The sequence below is a fragment of the Medicago sativa genome, chromosome 6 (genome assembly GCF_051527215.1).
Source record: "Medicago sativa cultivar Bolivia chromosome 6, Bolivia_mono, whole genome shotgun sequence".
In the NCBI taxonomy this organism is placed as follows: Eukaryota; Viridiplantae; Streptophyta; class Magnoliopsida; order Fabales; family Fabaceae; genus Medicago; species Medicago sativa.
In genome coordinates, this window is record NC_140754.1 from 69,734,179 (window position 1) to 69,749,162 (window position 14,984).

Below are 14,984 nucleotides of genomic sequence, written 5' to 3' on the forward strand. Positions count from 1 at the left end.
GGGATTAAATCAATCGAGAATGCCGAGGGATCCTCTCGCCTGCACACCACGATTGTACTTCTGTTGCTGAATATCATGTCAGTTCTACGAAGTAGCTAGTGCGGCGGACCTCACAATACTCATGGAAGTTTGACGTGTGTCATTCCAAATAACATCATTACGTGCAGCCCAAAGATGCCAAAGAAGAAGAGCTACCCTACCACCAATATCCCGACTTTCATACTTCCACACATCAAAAACGAAATTCGTTAAACAGTTTGCAAAATCAGTATGTTGCCACTCTTTCCCATGACATCCACTTGATCCCTCGACTATTACGACCTCCACCCCACCAAAAATCAATGATCATTTTCTCATTGTCATCTATGATTGAATTGGGACGAACATAAATGCTCATAATATAAGCCGAAATAGATTGCAGGACCAACTTAATCATAACTTATTTACATGCTTTTGACTGCACACGCCCTCTCCAAGCATTAATCTTTTACCAAATGTGATCGTTGGTGAAAGAAAAAATTGACATGACATGACATGGCGCACCCCAAGAATCTGGGACAAGTCCTCTTGCACTGCCTAACTCATATTGCAACTAAAAAACACCTATGACTTCGATAAATTGATTTCTTGGCCCGAAGCTGAACCATAAATATTAAGTATATTAAGTAATTTTTGTGCCTCAACAACATTTTCCCTGGAGAATAAGAACAGTCGTCTGCGAAAAGAAGATGTGAAACAACCGGAGAACCACGACAAACTCGCACACCATGTAGATCAGCTTGCCCAACTGCTTTAGGGATGAGAGTCGATAAACCTTCTGCGATCAAAAGTAACAAATAAGGTGATAATGGATCTCCCTATCCCAAACCTCTACTTGGAGTTATGGGTCCCACTCTGTCAAAATTCATTAGCACCGAGTATGTGACAGAACTGACATACATCATCATCCACCGTACCCACTTGATACGTCTATTTTAAAATTTAGTTTTTTTGTTCTCCCATTTTAATTTTTTATGACTTTTGATCCCCCACTCCCACAACAAGAAACTTGATTTTTACTGACAATAAATTTTGCGTAGGTAAAATTCCTTTTTACCGTAGGTATAGGTCCAAGTACCTTGAAACTTGATTTTTAGTGACATAATTAAATTTCCATTGGTAAAAACATTGTATCGTTGGTATAGTCCCAATTACCTAAAAACTTGATTTTTAGTGACGGTAAATTTCTGTATGTAATAGTCCTTTCATCATAGGTATAGCATTTATTCCCACATATTTGTAAGTTCTTATCATGCTTTATACCTAAAGCTAAAATATGTAGGTAAAACCAAAAGTTATGTCTGACGAGTAAAATCCGTCACTGTAGACTACATCTACGGCAAAAAATCTATGTGTATAGGTACTTGGAGCTATACCTACGGTATAATAACTTTTACCTACATAAATATATTGTCACTAAACGTCAAGCTTTTTGTAGTGGAGTGGGGGATCAAAAGTTAAACATAAATTGAAATAGAGGGACAAAAAAACTAAATTTTAAAATAGGCATACCAAAATATTAGAAAAATGAAAATGTGGGTCCTATAAGTGCATTTAAGTCTTTAACTTTTATGAAGCGACCAATCAGTATTTATTATGTTACTATATGTATTATTTTAATTATAATTTTTTTTAAGCCAAAAGAAAATAGATTAAATAAAAAACAAAAGTACAAGAGACAAGGGGGACGTAAACTTGGCCAAGTTAAACTATACAAAGTGTAATAACAATCCTTAAGGGAAATACAACCACTGACAAACTACACTTTTTAGAACCAACCCTAAAGGGTAAACAACAAAAATTAAAAAAAGTACATAAAACTGAAGCGACAAACACAGACACCACGTGTACAAGCGAACACAACGCAGGGTGCGAAACCAAATTGCAAAAGAAAGTGGCATATGTGTGTTCCACTCTGTATCATTGAAGAGAGCGTTACTCCGTATCAAAACTGAGAGATGAAATTTCTGTCAACAAGGAAGCAAGTCCGCAATCCCAAACTTGCCGCAACGAAAAAACGACCACAACAAGTTTACAGCCACAAATCGACTTGGACAACCCATAACGCGATGCCATAGCCCTTTCGAGCATATCAGTTCGAATCCCATTTCAAAGTTGAAGGATTGAGAACCCAACAACATCGAACAAGGATGAACTCGGAACCAAAATAGAACCTAACCACCGCGGCGGAGTCAACATTGATTTTAAGAGACATATCCGAATCGAAACTGAGATGGCCCAGATCAAAACCGGATTTTTTAGAAACCCGTTGAATCATGAACAAGCAGGACCAGGGGTAATCATGTGAGATTTGAACAAAACCTTACGTCGGCTTCGAGATCAACCTATTACAGCAACCATCACCACCAACATTTCCAACAACACTATGCAAACGCAGGAAACACGTTTTATTACGAAATCACCGAATCTTTGTTGAAACAGATCCAGTTTTGAGACCCAAACAAATCGACGATGAAGATTCAAAGCACCGACGCCATTTCGATACCCTACACCGGAAGTGTGGGTTAAGACAACCGCAAAAGGTTCAACCACCAAAACAACCGCTGCTACCATTCGAAAATGACGACAAAAAACGGCGTCGAAAGGATTACATCTTGAAAGGATGGACTTTGGATTAAAGGGGATGGAAAAAGATGAAGGCGGTTGTGAAGTTTAGAGAGAAGGCAGAGGATACAAATGAAAGAAGATAATATAAATTATAAGCTTAAACGCTATTTGAAACAACGTCTAAAAATTAAGATATAAGATGGTGAAATAAACTATGAACTCATGATAAAATGACATTTACCGAACATTATTTTTTTAATCATACAAACTTATAAGCTACAAGTTTGATTTTTTTACCTTGCCAAACAGGCCCTAATTCTCCGAAATTATCATAGTAAGCGACAACTCCAAGGATCTAAAATTAAGAATTAAGTTGTTTTGGTAAGTCCAATAAACTATAAGATAACTTATTTGTGTTACCAAACACGGCCTTTATCGTAGATCCATAGTACACCTTCAAATAAACAACAATAATTGAAGTGGCAAAGATACGCTCATACTTGTTATGACTCTAATCATTGAACATGGAAATGAAGCCCTTCACTAATTCAATAAATTTCTTTGCTTTTGATGGCTCAGAAAATTCAACCCCATGAAAACCATCTTCTTGAAAATCCTTGACAACCTCCACACCCTTCTCCTCCATCAATTGCACCAACTCATTAGCACGATCAACCAATAGATCCCCACCGTTGATACTCACTAATACCTTCCACCCATGATCCTTTATCTTATCCAATTTTTCATCAACATCATTCCCAACCGTTGGATTGCAATACTCATGATCACGATCAACACCAATGGGTAATGCCAACTCCCAACACAAATCACTAACACACAAAGGAAAATGAGGATCATTCTCAAGTCTCAACTCAGACTCATACCTCTTGGTCCCACCAAAAAATGGTTGACGCAATATCAACCCTAGAATTTTCAACGGCTCAAGATCATTCATCTTTTCAACTACACGTAGTCCTGCATGATAAGCAATTGTACCTCCAGCACTATTTCCCATTAGAAAACATTTTGAAAAGTCAACATATTTAGTCAACCATTCATCATCACTTGACCTAATCAAACTCAATGCTTCCATAGCATCATCATATGCCGCTGGTAGCCGGTGCTCCGGTGCGAGGCGATAATCGACTGAGGCGACAACTGCTTCTACGGTGTCCGCCATTTCAGCACAAAAATTGTGGAATATTGTGGAGGCTGCACTTGCTACAATGAAGCCACTTCCATGGAAGAAAACAATAAGGGGTAGAAGTTTGTTATTTTGGTTTGAAGTTGTTGCTTTTTTAGGTAAGAATAATCGAAGCCATGTTTGGTTTGATTGGTTGATGTTAAGATCTTTGGTTAGAACAGGAAGAGAAGTGTCTAATGAAGGTGAGGTGTGTGGATCTTCAAGATTTCGAGTGAGTGTGTCGTTGGGATTGTGTTGGATTTTGAGGTATTGGTAAGGATCATTGATGGCTGGTGGTGGCAAAGTTTGATTAGACATGGTGTGTATAGTTTATGGTGAAAGATGTAATGAAAGGCTTTAAGTAGATTTATATAGTAGCAAAGAATTTATTGATTTATCTATTCATAGTGTGGACTAGCTATTGTTATTATATAATATGATTGGAATTGATTTGGTCAAAAGTCATATTCAAGACAATGGGAAGGTTACTTGAACAAGTTTATTACCAATTTCATCGTAAGAGTGTGAAGATTCCACGCACCCGGTTCCCGCCGACATCAGTGGTTGTGTTTGATCTCGATTGGACGAGGCAGAAAAGCATAATTGTTGGAACAAAAAATGGATTGTGAAAACTAACTCTGTGGAATTATGCTACAAATTTCTAGACTAGTCTAGTTTCTAGATCCTATTGAAATGCTACTCCCTCCTGTCCTATCTATAAGAAGGGTCATGTTAATTTGTGTTATATGGGTACATGTTAAAAAATCCAAAAAAAAAACAACTTTGCATTGAAAAACATAATATTTTAACTTTAAAGAATTTGATTGCACGACTTTTAATATGTATATTTCTATATTGAGTTCCATAACATGTCTATGAGGGCACAAGTTAACATTTACCTTATAAGAAAAATTTGATTTTTTAGATTCATTGAGTAATTGATATATCTTGATTAATGCAAAGAAATTTGGTCGAAATCATGATTAAAGATTTCGACAAGCCATATGGGTTATTTCAACATGCTGCAAAGTGTAAAGAGATTTCGACCAGGAGCATACAGATTTTGATATACCGTAATTTCGACCAAGTGTTGCATGCATACGTTTTGCGACCGAAGACAAGTAAAAATAATTTGAAGTTAAAATTGGAGTGCAATAAGGCAAAGTGGAACGTGTAGTGGCAAACAAGGCTGAAGTGCATGGAAGTTATTTCCTAGTGTCTTAGAAAGTTATAGGAAGTTATTTCTACTTTTAATTTAGACTGTAAGATTTAATGGAAGATTTTTCTACAAGGTTATATATATATATATATATATATATATATATATATATATATATATATATATATATATATATATATATATATATCAGTTTGTAATAAGAACAAATGGTTGGTTTCTTGATTTCTAAAAACTTCGTAACACCCACACGCCGCGAGAGCAAACAGGTTCAAGAATGGACAAATTGATAGATTCCAAGCACCCTTTACATTCCTGCAATTTAATATTACTTTGTTTTTCCTTTATTTTCCTTTTTCGTTTGCAATTTTCGTTTCTTTTCATCTTTCTTTACTTTCTTTCCTTTTGAATATGTTCACTTGAGCATTTTTTTTTCCTATTATGTTGTCATGAAACAAATTGTTATTAAAAGATGTTGGATGCAAATCTAACATCAAAAAGAACAATAATTTTGTTCTTAAAGAATGCATGAAAGTGATATCTAAACCGTGAGATTTGAACAAACCACTTTAAAAAGACATTATCTGGTCCTAAACCTTTGATGGATAATGAAGTTTACGTTACCAAAAATCGGTGTAAACACCATCCAAGAGAGAGGGGTTTTCTTGCACCCTTCACATGTGAATTGATATGTTCCATAAAGTGATTATGTCGAGGAAGATAGATAGTCTCACATTGATGATGGATTGATGAAGAAATTGCCTCCTTCGCGAAGAACTTGCCGGAATCCATGGATGAAGCCCCGTTACCGGTGACAAGGAAGAGGGTGGTACCTGGACATGCGCTTTGACGCCCAAGTGAGATGGGAGACAAGGAGGTTAAGAGGTTTTAGGGATAGAATGAACTTACTTGGAATTGTACCTGGAGTCCCGTATATATAGACATAAGGGAGAGTGTTAGGTTAGGAGCTTTATTGAGTCTTACTATGTAATTGGACATTTGCTAAGTGGATAAGACTTTTTTGCCGACCCGAAACAGTTTCCCCCCATTTATGACATAAAGAGCTTGATGAAGTCAATGGTTGCAAGGTCGGTCCTCGTCGCGCTCAGGACGCCATAAGTCGAGCTGAAAGAGAAGAATTTGTGATCAGAAATACCTGCAAGGTTAGCTGGATGCTAAAGTATGGATGGATGCAAGGTTAACGAAAGAAAACTAAGGTATACCCAATTTTTAACCTTCTCAAACAGACTCTAATTCTCCAAAATTATCTTAATAAGCGACAACTCAAAAGATCTAAAATGAATTTATTTTGGTAAGTCCAATAAACTCTAAACTAGCTTATTTGTGTTAACAAGCACGACCTTAATTGTTGATCCATAATACACGTTAAATAAACAACAATAATTGAAGTGGCAAACAAACGTTCATACTTGTTATAAGTCTAATTAAGCATCGAACGTGGAAATGAAGCCCTTCACTAACTCAATAAATTTCTTTGCTTTAGATGGCTCAAAAAACTCAACTCCATGGCAACCATCTTCTTGAAAATCCTTAACAACATCCACACCCTTATCCTCCATCAATTGCACCAACTCTTTTGCACGATCAACCAATAGATCCCCACCGTTGACACTCACCAATAGCCTCCACCCTTGATCCTTTATCTTATCTAATTTTTCATCAACATCAATCTCAACCATTGGATTGCAATACTCATGATCACGATCAACTCCAATAGGTAATGCCAACTCCCAACACAAATCACTAACACACAAAGGAAAATCTGGATCATTCTCAAGTCTCAACTCTGATTCAGTCCTATTGGTCCCACCAAAAAATGGTTGACGCAATATCAACCCTTGGATCTTCAATGGCTCAAAATCATTCACGTTTTCAACTACACGTAGCCCTGCATGGTATGCAATGGTAGCTCCAGCACTATTACCCATTAGGTAACACTTAGAATAGTCAACATATTTAGTCAACCATTCATCTTTGCTTGACCTAATCAAACTCAATGCTTCCATAGCATCATCATATGCCGCCGGTAACCGGTGCTCCGGTGCGAGGCGATAATCCACCGAGGCGACAACTGCTTCGACAGTATCCGCCATATCAACACATAATTCATGAAATTTGGTGGAGGCTGCACTTTGTACGATGAAGCCACTACCATGAAAGAAAACAATAAGTGGCAGGAACTTGTTATTTTGGTTTGAAATATTTGTTGCTTTTTTAGGTAGGAATAATCGAAGCCATGTTTGGTTTGATTGGTTGATGTTAAGATCTTTGGTTAGAACAGGAAGAGAAGTGTCTAATGAAGGTGAGGTGTGTGGATCTTCAAAATATCGAGTAAGTGTATCATTGGGATGGTGGTGGATTTTGAGGAGTTGGTAAGGATCGGTTGTCGGTGGTGGATGCATGGTTTGATTAGACATAGTTTGTGTGGTTTAAGGTGAAAGATGAAATGAAAGGCTTTAGTTTGTGTTGTGATCTTACTCAGCCGATAAATTCAAGAAAATGACCAGGTCGTTTATCACGCGTTTTTTTTCTTTCGACCACATATCGTTCCTTAACGTACCGAGGGTGTATGTGTGATGGTAGATATATTGGCTCCTAAAATTTGTGAAAGAAAAATGCTTCTTAACGCGACAAGTTTTATCCCGACGTTATCCCGACCGCTTTTCTATTGGCTACCCATCCATGTATTGTGGCCATGGCCCACTGATAATAAATGGAGACTGTTTTTTATTTTTTTGTTATAACTAAATTTTCCTCGTGAAAGCTCGGGACAATTTTTTTTGGGAGATATAGCACTTCTGTTTATGAAATGTATAAAATATTAAAATTATTTTAAATATTGTACTCAACTGAATAAATAAGAAAAATTGAAAAAATTTAAACTCCGTTTGGCCCCATGTATTATCATATGTAAGAAACTTTTGTAGTTTCTCTATCTCAATTAAGAATAGGGTTAAATAAGTAAATAATCTCCTAAATATATCAAGAATTGATTTTAGTTCCCATAAAATATTCTTTAGGTTTTTGGTCCCTCCAAAAAAATTTATCCATGTGTTAGCCTAAATTTTGAAAAGGCTATAGTAAATGCAGTCAAAGCAAGGTTGATTTTGTCATCGAAGAAATAAAGGATGCTCTCTTATTCTTAGGTATTTAAATCGAAGTTGGACTTGCTGGAAATGCTCGAAGCGCGTGTTTCAGTTCGACAGGTGTGAGTATTGAAGAGCAGTTTTGTTTGGGATAAGGTCGAACAATGGATATTTCCAAGGCACATATATTCAAAATTCAAATCGAATGGATAAGTGTTGTTAGTTTGTAGCAGTTGTAGTTTCAAATCCAAATATTAGGTTGTTATTTCTATTAGTATAAATAGTAGCTTCTCGCAAGGGAAAATGGTCACAATCCAATCATACACAAAACTTACACTCAAATTATCCGCATGGATGTATGAACATGTGTATCAATTTACATTCAGTCAATGCAATTTAAGTTCATTTTATTAAATGTCTTTACAATTTACTTATTTCTTTTGAGCAATTCACTTATTTTCATTCAACATAACTTCGATTGAATTCAACTGGGTTGATTTCGATTGTTTTTATTTACTTCTTTTTATCTAATTCTTCAAGAACAATAATAAATTTCGGGAAAATAACAAACACAATATGTCCTTAAGATTTATTGGTTGATCTTTCAAGTAAATAATTTTAAATCAACAGTTGTTTACCAAAAATCAATGTAAACACCATGAAATTAGTCTTTGTTGTTAAAAAAATAGTGTAATACTCAACGTAGAGCAGGACTAATTTCATGGATGAAAAATTTTGGAAGGACAAAAAACTTAAAAAATATTTTATGAGGACTAAAATTAAATATTGATATATTTAAGGGACTATATACTTATTTAACCCTAACGGGAATGAGCAACAACGAAATGACAACATGTAAACAAATTATTATAATTATCTTTATTGGGTAGAAAAGAATTGAATGTAAAAGTAACGATTTCATTGATTATTGAAGCTATTACAAGTGATTTATATATAGAAAAACTATTTTCTATATATGCTAGCTTATCATGCACAAACATGTATTCGATAGCTAGCTCTAATTGCCTTAGCATTAGATCATGACTAACTTGGCTTAGTATTATGTTCATGGTGCAATATGCCTTGGTTGAGGAAGAAGAGATTTGGTGAAAAAGTCTAATCTTTTGAAGAAACTAGAAGAACTTTTTGATCTTAGGCTTGCAATTTCTCTCTGACTATGTGACAATTAATATCAAACTGTTGGGTGTGTTCATGGAATACTGGATTTGTTGCAATATGCAAAGCACTTTGATTATCAGATTAAATGAGAAGCAAATTATCACAAGAAATGTGTAGGTCTTTGATGAGATACAAAAACAATTGTAATTCACATGTAGCAATTGCAAAGGAACGATACTTATCTTACGAGGAAGATCACGAAACAATTAGTTTTTTTTTTTTTTTTTCTGTCTTCCATGATATCAAGGATTTACAAAGGAAGAAGCATTGACCCGTGATTGATCTTCTAGAATCAGAACAAACTGTCCAGTCAGCATCTGAGAATCCCAATAAGTGAATAAGGTAATTTCTGGGAAAGAAAATACCAAGACTTAAGGAGTGTTTGAAATATTTGAGAACTCTTAATGCAGTAGCCTTATGTGTATGTGTTGATTCAGTTATAAATTGACTGAATTGTTGAGTAATGAAGGTCATATCTGATCGTGTGGTATTAAGATATAGAAAACTGCCAATTAATCTTTTGTATGATGGAATATCTTCCTAGAGGGCTATTATCATGGTGGAATTTTGATGAAGGGTTCAATGGAGTGAAAACTAGCATAGAATCAAGAATGCCAAAATCATTAAGTAAGTCTAAATCAGAAAGCATTATTCACATAAAGCTGGTGAATGAACCAATAGATGATGGAAGCCAAATCAAGATCTAATGTGACAGCAATTAGCATAGAAAGTGGTAAGTATATGTCAAAATAATCAAAACCTTCTATCTGATTATACCCCTTTGGTATCACTTTAACTTTCAATCTCTCAATAAAACAATCAACATGATGTTTTATCTTGTAAACTTTTCTACAACCAATATATTTCACATTTGGTGGTAGACCAACAAGTTTTAGGTTTCGGTTCATTCAAGAGCAGTCAACTCAACATTCATTGCTTGGTTCGAAGATTCAAACTTACTTGCCTCAACATGGATTTAGGTTCAATGTTAGTGGAAATGGAAAAAGCAAAATGACATGGATGGTTAGACAAATGAAAAATCATATACTGAAACTTATGATAGAAAGAAGAATTGTGTGTATGCTTGCAGGAATCAGAAAGGCATGACATGTATAATTTTGCAAATATGATGGTGCATTCGTAGTTCTAGAAGATTTCCAGGTGCGGAAATGTTTAGAAGTTGGGTTAAATGGTGCATTAGATTATGGAATACTTGTAGTGTTAGCATGGGAAAAGGTCAGAAGATAGATCATTTAAAGTAGTAGGTTGGAATATTGGTGAAATAGAAGACATAGAAGACTTAGGATATGGTAAATTGTGTTCATGAAAGGTTACATTTCATAAAAGGTAACTTCTTCTGCAATTGGGTTTATGAATTATAGGTCTTTAGACATACCGTTTGCATTTTAATTAACATAATAAATGTTTTTGTCTGCATAATCGAACGCAGCAGCAACTAACTTTTGTTGGTGCCAACAACTATTAACTGTCGTTAGCTCGGGGTGTTAAAGAGCAATTTGTAAAGTAAATTGAGAAAAATTCTTAAAATCCCTGAAATTTGTATGCTTACATTGTTGGATCCATTTAACCCAATGAATCTTCTTCTTATCCATATTTTTCTCCCAACAGAATTCACACACCATATTTTTCAGCTAAGCACAGAAACCTTGATCCCAAATAATAAAATGGTTTATGAGGAATGCTAGCATCAATCGCTCAAGCACTCTCCAAAGGACACTCTCGCTGTGAATGGTCCACGTTTCCACTTTTTCTTACTTTTACCTGCTTACAGGCTTTTAAAGGAGTACTAATATTTTGTTAATATTTTTTATTTTATTTTTATCTTTAGCAACTCAAAGGTTATCTCTCTAAATTGTTCCAAACTCCATGGCCTTATGTAGAATCACAACCCCCTTCCTTTCCTCTCACATTCACCTTCACCTTCCCACACTCCGCATTCTCCATTACTAAATTCACCTCCCTCAAGTGCGTTCTCTTCCATGTAGGTACCTTCTACACATACTATTGATTGCATTGTCTCTGTCTCAGATAGCTTCTCCCTCTCCACCATACCCGCAAAAGAACACTCAAAATCTCTAAGTCAGTGTTGTGATACCAAAATCAGCTTCTGACTGGAAACATTCGTTGATCCCTTATCGGTAGGGTCAATTAGATCTAAATTAAACATGATCTCTCTTAAAAAAAAATGCTTCATCCATTATTGTCTTTCCAAACAAACGTACTGTTTCCGGAACCGGCTTCCAAAATTTAATCCATAGCGGTGAAGAGAGAAAACAATTTTTCTCCATTTTGGTTGGCCACTCTTGAAAATACCAGCTTCCCTTTGAATTGCATGTCAACAATGGAGATAAATTTCGGATGAAAGGCTCCAAACTTCCGCGTGTCTTGTTTTCATTACAGTGATTGCAGATAGCAATAATAAAAAAGATGTTAAAACGGCAAGAATAAAAATAAATAAAACTTGTTGAAAGTTTTAAAACTTATTAAGCTGGTTATCAGGTAAAGAGTTGAAAAAGGGGGAGACGTGGCACCATTAATTGAGAGAGTGTGTGAGTAAGTGGTAATAGCATTCCCCGTGGTTTTTTATGTTAAACTCACGTGTATATAACTTTAATATACTATCATTCAGAAAAGACTAATCTACTTTTGTCCTGTATATTATTAGGCAGGAAAATAACTTGGGTTGATTGGAATTATGTGTGTTGTAGTAAGGAGGTTGGCGGTTTTGGGGTAAGGAGAATTATAGAGTTTAATATCGCTCTTTTAGGGAAATGGTGTTGGTGGTTGTTGGTGAAAAGGGATAGTTTTTGGTTTAGGGTGATAGCAGCCCGGTATGGGGTTGCAGGTGGTCGGTTATTGGAGGGAGGCCGTAATGCCTCTACGTGGTGGCGGGACATTTCTGCCTTGCATAGGGAGGAGTGGTTTAGCGGTCATATTAGTCGTTCTGTTGGGAATGGCAAACATACGCTTTTTTAGTCAGATGTGTGGATTGGTGGAGTGTCTTTTAGTGTTAGATTTAGTAGATTATTTGAGCTGTCTATGTTTAAGGAGGAGTCTGTGTTAGATATGTGTCAGTTAGGGTGGGGGAATGAGGGTGAGGCGTGGAGATGGAGGAGGAGGTTGTTTGCGTGGGAAAAGGAGTTGGTGGGGGATCTTAGAATGTTACTTCAAATTGTGACTTTGTAGGTTGACAGGGCAGATAGATGGTTGTGGAGTTTGGAACCATCTTCAGTTTTTATTGTTCGTGGTGCTTACAAAAGTATGAATTTGCAGCCTCATTTTGATTTTGTGGTGCCAGTGTCTTTTCTTTGGCATAAGGATGTTCCTCTGAAGGTTGTTCTGTTTGTTTGGCGCCTGTTTCGCGATAGGCTCTCCACTAAGGACAACCTCTTTCGTCGTCGTGTTATTGAGTTTGATGCTCAGATGTGCGTTGGTGGGTTTGGCGCGGTGGAGACTTCTTGTCATTTGTTATTTCATTGTAATTTTTTTGGGTCAGTTTGGCACTATATTTCGGTGGATTGGCATTGCTACGGTTATGCCTTTTGATGCAGCGGACCACTTTTCTCAATTTAGTTTTGTCGGTGGGGCCGCTAGGACACGGTGTTCAATTTTACAAGTCATTTGGTTTGCTACAGTTTGGGAAATTTGGAAAGAAAGAAATAACAGGTTATTTAATGGCAAAGAATGCTCAATTATGCAGGTTGTCGACAAGAATAAGTTGCAAACATTTGTTATACCCTAATTTTGGACCTAAAAATACTAGCTCAATTCTTCTTTTCTTGTATTTCAAGTCATTTGAACTGTCTCTGATCAGTTACATCTTTCTCTGCATTTTATTTCAATGTTATTTGCAAAATTCATGAAAAAGGGCATTTTAGTCATTTCCTATGTTAAAATTTCTTTCAAATCTTTGAAAAATTGTTTGAGTCCTTTCAAATAGTTTGAATAAGTTTCTATTTCAATTCCATGTCAAAATCCATTTTAAAAATTGCATTTGAAGTCATTTTGAGTCAGTTTAGCCCCTAGGGGCATTTTAGTCTTTTCAAGTGTTAAAACCCTGTTTAAATTCTAAAATTGTCTCTGAGTCTTTTAATTTGTTTGTATAAACTTTTGCTTTAATTCCATGTCAAAAATCATTTGTAAATTGCATCTGAGTCATTTTAAGTCGTTTTAGCCCCAGGGGCGTTTTGGTCATTTCACATAAAATTTCTGATTCATTTTAATCTGCTTTGTTGCTTTTAATCGTCTCGCTTTACGTTAATTTTCAATTTACTTTTTCAATTCAATTTTAGTTTTAATTTTCATTGTGGTCCTTGTACTTTTGTTATTTGCATTTTAATCCATTTTTAAGTTTGTTAAAGTCAAAGTCAAGGTTTGTTACAAGTCAAGTGCCACATGGCATTGTTTCATTGGTCCAAGCATTCCCACATCACCTATAAACAAGTCAAAGTTATGGTCAAGATTCACACACTAATCATTTTTTACACCAATTTTATTTTTCAATCATTTTACACAAAATCACAAAATTCATAATTATTTTCCCCCACTTTCTCTCTCCTCTAACCAACTTCATCTTCAACCTTCTTCCACCATCTTCAACCACCCTAACCAACTTTCTCCACCACCCAAACCACCCTAACTAACTCTTCCTCCACCTAAACAACCTTCAACCATCATCATCTTCATCCATAACATTCCTCCATAACCAAAAAGCTTCAAAAACTTTTTCACAAATCAAATCAACAATCCTAAAAAATTCCTTTCCTTCTTGAATCGATCAAACCTCAACCATCAACAACACAAGATTCAAGAACGAGACACACACATATACTCCAATCGGTGACTGAACCATAACTGTTCTCGAATTCGTCTTTTTCATACGGCGACATCGAATCGTTCAAAGCTTTATCAAGCCGAAGCGGTGAAGAAGACGAACGAAAGCGAATCAGTTTCGTCCTCAATCGTAGCAAGCAAACCGAATCCAGAACCGAAGTTGAAGCAAGGAAAGAAGAAGAAAGAACGGCGCAGCAAGGGAAGGAACGAACCAGAACCATTCGCGGACACCAATTCAGAATTGCAGCGGTTATTTCCGTTGATGAACAACAGCCTTTCCATCTTCGAAATGAAAAAGCGGTAGTATCAAACTTGTTTCAACCATCAACATCAGCAAGGCTGATTCGAGTGTAAAGAAGGGAGAAGAAGCTGAATTCGTGCGGGAGAAGAACAAAACAGATCGGAGCACGTAAACGAGAGGAAGGAGGATTCCGTCGAGCTGTTAGCGCCAATAACGTCCGGATCAAAATCAAAACGGAGGTAAGGTCATTTTGCTTCGAATGTCTAAATTTTTGTTGCTTAGATCCACTCGTATCTGTTGTTTTTCGTCAAAATCCGAGTTCGTATTTGGGTTCTAGGAAGAAAAGGATGTTTGAAGATGGGCCTGGATTTCAAAAACACGGTGTTTTGACATTCTGGTGCGGCGGCGCCGCCCTGTTGGGCCGGCAGCCACCGCGCCGGCGTGGAAGAATTCGCCGGAGAAGATGAAGCTCATGCTTCATGTTCTTCATTGTTTCAGAAAAGCACAAAGCATAGGCGTGGAAGAATTCGCCGGCGTGTAACATAGTTTCTATGTGAGTTCTTTTTTTAATCAAGTTCAAACCCGTTTTTGCTCCATAACCCGTACCCAACTGTTAAAAGCCCAATTACGCCTATG

At 36.3% G+C, this 14,984-nt stretch overlaps 2 pseudogenes across 2 annotated transcripts; both read right to left on the minus strand.

Annotated features, from left to right (window-relative positions):
- Positions 1–2,843: 2,843 nt before the first annotated feature.
- On the minus strand, positions 2,844–4,411 carry LOC146916550 (carboxylesterase 1 pseudogene; annotated as a pseudogene). The gene has a single exon (XR_015015122.1). The product of XR_015015122.1 is annotated as a carboxylesterase 1 pseudogene (transcript).
- Positions 4,412–6,221: 1,810 nt separating this feature from the next.
- LOC146916551 (carboxylesterase 1 pseudogene) lies at positions 6,222–7,578 on the minus strand (annotated as a pseudogene). Its single transcript, XR_015015123.1, has one exon. The product of XR_015015123.1 is annotated as a carboxylesterase 1 pseudogene (transcript).
- Between the last annotated feature and the right edge of the window lie 7,406 nt (positions 7,579–14,984).